This window comes from Sceloporus occidentalis, unplaced genomic scaffold, assembly GCF_023333645.1.
Source record: "Sceloporus occidentalis isolate IW3139 unplaced genomic scaffold, rSceOcc1.0.p SCAF_204, whole genome shotgun sequence".
Classification (NCBI taxonomy): domain Eukaryota; kingdom Metazoa; phylum Chordata; class Lepidosauria; order Squamata; family Phrynosomatidae; genus Sceloporus; species Sceloporus occidentalis.
This window is the reverse complement of record NW_028317184.1, coordinates 477,120-485,999: the sequence shown is the minus strand read 5'-3', so window position 1 is coordinate 485,999 and position 8,880 is coordinate 477,120.

The window sequence follows — 8,880 nt, the reverse complement described above, 5'->3', positions numbered from 1 at the left end:
TATAGCATACCTGCTTTAACAGATAAAGTTTAATGCTAGACCCATGAAACGCTCATGCATTTTCTGTAGGTAGTCTGTGTTAATGTGAACAACTGGTCATTTTAAATGCATAAAAGATTCTGTGCTAAGCTAAAACTTACGATAAGCAATTGTGCTCGACTCATCTCATTTCAAATGAAATCATTCCAGGGTGCTAGAATGCTAAAGGGAATCTACTGTAAACTTTATGGATAGTCTTAGTACAGGCAGCTTTCAGTTACATTAATTGTCATTGATGTGCCTGATTGCATAAAATAACCTTTAGTAGCTTTACATCACCTCACTTGCAAAAGTAGATGCTGATAAACCCTACGTAAATGTGCTGTCGTGGGTCAAAATTAAGCCGGTGCACTATGTTCAGAAAGGAGTATGACAAATCTAAATGTTTTTAATAGAATGTTGAAAAAAGGTGATTTTATAGAGACAAAATGAGTATTGTATGGCTTCCATGTCAAGTTCAACACAAATTAAACCTTGTATGTTTCATGCAGTGGCATTAATACAGCAATACATTTAGAGATATAAAATGTTTTTGTGATAGATTTAAGTACATCTAACCCCCATAAAAAAGCTAATTTTGGAGTGTCTTTTTTGTCTGGCTGAAGATACCCTCTTTAGTGTGCATCACAGAATTGTATAATAAAGATCATTACAATAGCCAGGGGGCTGTGTAAACTCTTTTGTGGAAGGTATATTGGGCCTGCACTGCTACACATCAACTTTCAGCAAAAACCCAAAACATTAATGCTGTATAATATAGCAAACTATTATATATCTGTGCAGGTGCAGCACTGTTCATATTGGTTCATTTCAACACCACCTAACACTGCGGATCACTATGTGTCACCCTGTAGAGCTCTCCCTAGAGTTTCTTATATTGCTTCCTAGATTTACACCGTAGATTTCGGTGATTATCCATTTCGAAGGGTATCCTTCACCCGAGTGGATGCAGAATTTGCATGTTTTGGACAGGGGGAAAGGCTTATTGTGATAACAGATGGCAGCTCCATGATTCAGTATGAAAATTAGGAGAGTAGATGTGAGCTACCTGGTTAAGACTTATTTTGTTCATCATTTTTTTCTTTGTTAGTTTTATTTTTTCCTGACAAAAAAATAAAACTGATTAAACAGACATGTTTTTCATCTATTCTGTTTTGTTAAGCATATTTATATACATACAAAACATACTAATTCACAACATGAAGAGTTCAATGATCTATCTTGTCTCGTTCACACCCAATGCTTGTTCAGCCATCACTTCAACCTCCTCATGCTGCCACATGACACCATGAAATGTGATATGCCTCAGATCATTAGAGGGACATGCAGCAGTTATATATATATATATATATTTGGCTTTCAATCATAATTTATTGTAAATGAAAACAGATTTAAGAGAAAAGGCAGAGCTACATATCATGCATTTGAAGAAGCTGTTCAGTACACAGTGCGTGTTTGCCTTTAGTTTAGTTTTTTCTTTTTTTTTAATAAATTTATAGACACTGATCCTTTATGGGGCTATACAAGAGAAGTATTATTGTTTTGCATATGCAGTATCTCACAAAAGTGAGTACACCCCTCACATGTTTGTAAATATTTTATATATTTTCATGTGACAACACTGAAGAAATGACACTGCTACAATGTAAAGTAGTGAGTATACTGCCTGTATAACAGTGTAAATTTGCTTACACTCCCTTAAAAATAACAACACACAGCCATTACTGTCTAAACCTTAGCAACAAAAGTGAGTACACCCCTAAGTAGAAATGTCCAAATTGGCCCCAAAGTGTCAATATTTTGTGTGGCCACCGTTCTTTTCCAGCACTGGTTTGGGCCTGGAGTTCACCAGAGCTTCACAGGTTGCCACTGAAGTCCTCTTCCACTCCTCCATAACGATATCACAGAGCTGGTGGATGTTAGAGACCTTGCGCTTCCCCACCTTCCATTTGAGGATGCTACCACAGATGCTCAATAGGGTTTTGCTCTGGAGACATGCTTGGCCAGTCCATCGCCTTTACCCTCAGCTTCTTTAGCAAGGCAGTGGTCGTTTTGGAGGTGTGTTTGGGGTCATTATCATGTTGGAATTCTGCCCTCTGGCCCAGTCTCCGAAGGGAGGGGATCATGCTCTGCTTCAGTATGTCAAAGTACATGTTGGAATTCATGGTTCCCTCAATGAACTGTAGCTCCCCAGTGCCGGCAGCACTCGTGCAGACCCAGACCATGACACTCCCACCACCATGATTGACTGTAGGCAAGACAAACTTGTCTTTGTACTCCTCACCTGGTTGCAGCCACACACATTTGACACCATCTGAACCACAAACGTTTATCTTGGTCTCATTGGACCACAGGACATGGTTCCAGTAATCCATGTATTTAGTCTGCTTGTCTTCAGCAAACTGAAGGGCTTTCTTGTGCATTATCTTTAGAAGAGGCTTCCTTCTGGGATGACAGCCATGCAGACCAATTTGATGCAGTGTGCAGCGTATAGTCTGAGCACTGACACACTTACCCCCCACCCCTTCAACCTTCTGCAGCAATGCTGGCAGCACTCATACGTCTATTTTCCAAAGACAACCTCTGGATTTGACGCTGAATACATGCACTCAACTTCTGTGGTCGACCATGGCAAGGCCTGTTTTGAGTGGAACCTGTCCTGTGAAACCACTGTATGGTCTTTCCCACCATTATGCATCTCAGTTTCAGGGTCTTGACAATCTTCTTATAGCCATAGGCAATCTTTATGTAGAGCAACAATTCTTTTTTTCAGATCCTCAGAGAGTTCTTCGCCATGTTGAACTTGCAGTGACCAGTGTGAGAGCGATAACACCAAATATAACACACATGCTCCCCATTCACACCTGAGACCTAGTAACACTAACACATGACACCGGGGAGGGGAAATGGCTAATTGGGCCCAATTTAGACATTTCCACATGGGGGTGTACTCAGTTTTGTTGCCAAGGTTTAGGCATTAATGGCTGTGTGTTGAGTTATTTTTAAGGGAACAGCAAATTTACACTGTTATACAGGCTGTACACTCACTACTTTGCATTGTAGCAGAGTGTCATTTCTTCAGTGTTGTCACATGAAAAGATATAATAAAATATTTATAGAAATGTGAGGAGTATACTCACTTTTGTGAGATAATGTAACTTCCCTTTGGTTTTTGATATGCACAGTCACTTACTTGTGGAATTGGTCCAAAGTGCACCTGTAGCACTCACCAAAAAATAGGTTTTGTACACTGGTGGGATAATTTCTTCATAAATTACTTGCTGTGGAAAATGCAATGGCTCTCTACATTGCCAGTTATACAAAAAATTGAATCAACTGGAGAACATGAGAGGACAATATGCTGCTCAGTTCCTTCTCATTTGGTTTTGTATTACAATGAATTTTAGCTACATAACATAATAAACACAATGGGCTTTATTCAGTGGGAGCCAGTAGAAAAGTTGCAGTTTCAGATTCACAAACTTAACTATGTGTTATGATTGGCCAACGCTGTTAAGTTTCGCCTGCACGAGGATTGAAAGTGCTTGCCAGGGTCTCAAGTTTGGTAGGACTACAATTTGTTCTAATAAATTGGGAACTGCATTAAGATCAGCAAATTGCTACAGATCCTCGGATAGCCTTACCTTGGAGGTGCATGAAGCCTTTAGTATAAATGTTACTCCTTTGGCTACTCCTAGAAAATGGTTTCATTTAAACTTGTCTTCACAATTAATGAATTATAGATTCTCGTGTGCATGTATTCTGAAACTGGAATAAACATGGCAATGTATATCACTTCCCCTGCTCTTTAATTTTAATATCTTGTCACTGTCAGCTATTTTAATCTTCCTGGAAAGTACCTCAGTGTCTTGGAGAGATTTGTTTCATGCAGTTTGTTCAGACTAATGATTCTGCGTATCCAGGGTTCATGAACATTCAATTTTTCTTAAAATGTGCTTATAAAAGCTAAAGTTATATTAAAGATATGAATAGTACTTTAGAGTGAAATTGATCTAACACAGTGCTCATAACATGCTTCATCATCTCCTTGTAGATAACCTATCTCTCTAGGCTGTATAGAGTTCAGTGGAGGGCCGTGGCTATGTCTGCATGTATCAGGAGTGAGACCCATTTTTTGTAATTCACACAGGGGAGCAGAATCATTAAGGGGTAACAGGAAGAGAGAAAGCACTCTTATCCCTAATTTGGCCTAATCCTAATTCATGAGAAATCACCATCAACAAGAATAATTTACCTCACCTGGGTATGCGAGTCACTGCCCTCCTATCCAAACTGAGTGCCAGTCATCTAAGAAGAAGTTCTACCATACATTAAAGGTTTAAGCAGCTGCTTTGCAGTAAAATACCCCCATTAATTAATGATCAATTATCATTGTCATTACTTTAATGACTTGTATCACAGACAGGGGCACCTACATTTTTATCCAGGACCCTTAAAAGTCTAGAGCTGCTCCAAGTGAGCTGTGTGACTGACTGCCTGAAGGTATAGCAGTCAAGAGTTGTTAATCTTTGCAACCACTGCATTCCAAGATAGCTTTTGAATGACCACACAGCTAGCTTTACAGGGATAAGATCCACTTGGATCAAGCTGCAGAGAACCCTGTCAAGCAGGACTTCATGCCAAGGTAGAGCAAGGTCCCATTATTAAGCCCCATTTGTGTATAATACCTAAGGACTGCAAGATATGTCTTGGGTGGTATTCATGACTATTTAGTAAGGTGTTCTCCAGGATTGGGAGTGACAGCTTTAACAACATAGCTTCTATAATATTGGGTACAGGTTATATGTTGATGATTTGTAATGTATGTTATGTAGGTTTTATCATGATTCCTCATAAATGGGGTCACTGGTAGATTTATTTACTTCCATTGGGTATGACTTTAGTTGAAAATGTCTACTAATATAACAAAGCAGGAACTAGACTTCAATAAGTCACTCACACAACCAATGTGCCCACTTTAAAATGAAACCTCCCTGTGAAAAGGTAGTGATAAATACTTATTAAGGAATTGCGTCATGGCACTGGCTGCATGACACTGTTTTTCTGGTTAACCCTAAGTTCAGTAAAGGAAACGAAAGATATATGAAAAACAGTATGAAAGGGTGTCTCAAGGGAAAAGAGTATATACTTTCCTTTTTTACCGGATACCCAGCCGCAACCCGTAACGACACACTCCTGGTGTTGGAAAGATAAATTTGGTCCACTAGGGGGCGCTTGTGTAAACCGGTTTGTAATACAAAATAAAAAGAAAAACTATGGTGGTGTAGTAGTTAAGACCCGATGATATTATATCTGGTGTATTTATACACTCACAGTGTGTCTGTGCTGGTCAGAGTCCAATATGCCACCACCCCGCGGTTCGTATGTGAGGTATATATGTAAGGAAAAAATAACAACATAAAAAACACAATGGTGTAGTAGCGTTATGCGTTCTGGCACACCAGAATGGATGTACGCTTACAGTTACAACTGGTGTCTCAAGCGTGTAGAAGCTGGTTGTCGTTATGAAAGGTTAATCACCAACCAAGAGTGTAAAAGGCCCATGTAATGTTTCTAAAGGAGAGAAATGGAGGCTCACACGCCACTTACTATTTGACTAGTTGATTATACATGAATACTCAAGACCATGAAGTGCACCCATATTAAAGAGAACATTCATGTGGTTCTCACTGTTTGGTTACTAATATGATGCAGCCTTTTCACTGGAAGGCAACATCAAACACATGCATATGTAAACTGCTGTGACTCTTGGATCTCACTATCCCAAAATAGTGATAACATGTGTGAGGCTAGGTAACAAAGTAAATCGGATACTGTTGGCTGGAACTGACCCCCCTCAATCCAAAACCACATCCCAACATGTCCTGCTTTAGCAATCCAGAGGTTCCCTGGTTAAATTGGAAAAAGTGTGTCACAAAACGTCTAGCAGTGGTGGTAATGTGGACCATGTTTAACGCAGGATGTATACCCAAAGCTTTGATCCTGGTAATTTAAAATTATTTGTTACAATAAATTCAAAAACTATCATATGATCTGTTACAAATAACACAATTTATAGGCAATTCAGTTGGTTGATAATAACTATTTTAGCTGACTGCTGGTTAATATCAGCCACCTAACATGTTGATCAAGAGGTTTTAAGGGCTTATTCACTAAAGCTGGAATTTGTAGGTGAATTGGAAAGTTAGTTTCAACTCACCAGCTTCATTATTTATTAATAAGGGCGAACCCGAGAGAGGTTCTCCAGCAACAACTGGAGACATCTCGAAAATGGCCTCAGGCACTGACATCTAGCACCAAAAGCAAGGTGCTTCACCAGGGGACGATTTGGTGATTGACCTTCCTAGTGTTCCAAAACTCTTAATGGACTGGCTGGAGAGATTTCCCTTAAAACATGGCCAGTTGTACTACAGAGTAAAGCCTGAGCTGACCTCTATAATATTTTTTCCATGCGATCTAAAAATGTAACATATCAGCCCTGTATAGGAAGAAGGTCCGCAATGGAGGAGGTCCTCAGAGGTTTGGTAGGTTGCAGCTGAGTAGGCATCATCAGAGGTATAGCTCCTGCCCACCTTTCCTGAAGAGTCTCCTTGTGGCGTTTAGCTTAAGAGCCTCATGAGGAGGCCACGTATGTGGTGCTACAGTGCAGATCCCCATTGATTTTAAAGCTCATTGGGCCAGTCATAGGAAATCCTCTGTTGCTCTCTCCAACTGGCCTATGATCCCCACACATTTACATATATTCGCTCATGTGTAATAAAAAATAATGTGTTGCGCAGTAAAAAGTAATAAAGAGTATGGAAAAATACTTATCTATACAGACTAATCCATGTACATGTAAAAAGAAAGAACAAAAACAAAAAAATGTATGACTTCCTCCAAAATAAGCATCAACACTGGGTGATTTGATATCACTATTATGAAAAACTATAGAAAATGCAAGACATAACGTCAGGGCCGGCCCAAGACTTAATGCCGCCTGGGGCGAATTTTAAAATGACGCCCCCCCCCCTGCCGACGCCGGGGGGGGCAGCATTTTAAACTTCGCCGACGCCATTATCTACCCTATCCCCCCCCCTTTGTACTTACCTTTAAACAGTCCTGCGGCGAGTCTCCCTGCTCTGCCACGGTGCCGGCTTGTAATGCTGAGCACCGGAAATTGATGTCACTTCCGGCGCTCAGCATTACAAGCCGGCACCGAGACCGAGCTAGAGGGCTCGTAGAGGAGAGAGAGGGGCGCCGAGCGGGTAAGCGAAAACCACTCGGCGCCCCTCTCCTCCGCTTCAAAAAAAACCAAGCGCTTGGGGCGGCATAGTGCCGCCCCTTCAAAAGTGCCGCCTGGGGCAATTGCCCCACTCGGCTCTATTGTAGGGCCGGCTCTGCATAACGTAACAAATATTATATACAATTTTATTGTCCACTCTGTGTCAAGGCTTACTTTAAAATCGATAAAAACAAGTGTCCCATATAACTTGTATGTACAGTTCCTTCTTGGTAGGACGCAAAACGTTTCACACCAAAATGGACTTCAACCAGGTTACTAATATCTTGCTGCAAACTCATCTGTAATAACAACATTTCCCACCACATACAACATCAAGGGATCATATCCATGTACCGCTGCAAATGTTGTGTATATGTTACAGTGCTGTAAATGTAACACAGAGTATCATTTTGGAGAAACCAGCCAGAAATTTAATCTAAGGATAAACCTATATGGACACTCAATTAACAGACACAGTGAAGATAATAACTGCACCACAGGTTGTCATCACTTCACCCAGAAGGACCACTCCACCGAAAGAATCAAAATAAAAGCACAGGACAGGAACTTCAAGAATACACAAGACAGAAAAAAACATTTAAAATAAAGACAGTTCCAATTTAATTTGAACACTAAATACGCTTGATTAAATAGCGGCATATGATTCCTATCACACTATTACAGATTAATTTGCCGTTGCCTCTATTATATACTAGATTATACATCCATCTTATTTGTCAGGGTTCACTTTGTTTGGTTAAACCTATAAATATAGTTCTGTTTTGTAACAATGTGATTATCACGCTTGCATTCACGTTCTTCCCACACTGAGAAAAAATAAATTATGACCACCTAAAACTGTTTTCTTAACCCATGTACAGTACATATCTAATGTGGTTAGTAAAGCATTTGACTTCATAAAGGGAAGTTTATAGTCTCAAAAGCTCGGCCTTAAAATGGAATGTGAGTCTAACAAAAATATATTATTTTGTATCGTGGTACTCATTTCTTTCACATCTACACTACTGTACTAACACTTCCCAAAACTACACTGATATTTCTCAATACATATAAAATATGAAAGTGATCCAGAAATATAAGGTATGTTATTTATAGAAGGTTACTGACACGTGAAGAACACAAGCTACATACAGTTAAAAGAAAACACCACATCTTCAGAGACCTCTGAATTACTCAAAATTTTCAAGGGTAGATAACACTGAGTCTGTTCTCATTAAACGCAAATTAAAAAATCATACAGGCACTAGAGGGAGCCAAAACTCATGTACTTTGCGTGCATTGAGAAGGACAATTAAACCTTACTAAGCAGGGCTGTCTTTAATTTAAACGGTGTCCTAGACAAACACCCCAAAAATTTAGGTAAAAGAGGGAAAATTTAGTCTGAAGTTTGCAAAAACTAGGCCTAGGCCTAGGAGAGGGCAAAAAATAAATCATCAGGTTAGCAAAATATGAATTTATTAACAACGTATACCAAACTTAACTTGCAGGACAAGTATTACAAATGCCTTATGGATTTCAGTTGTTGGTTGAGGAAT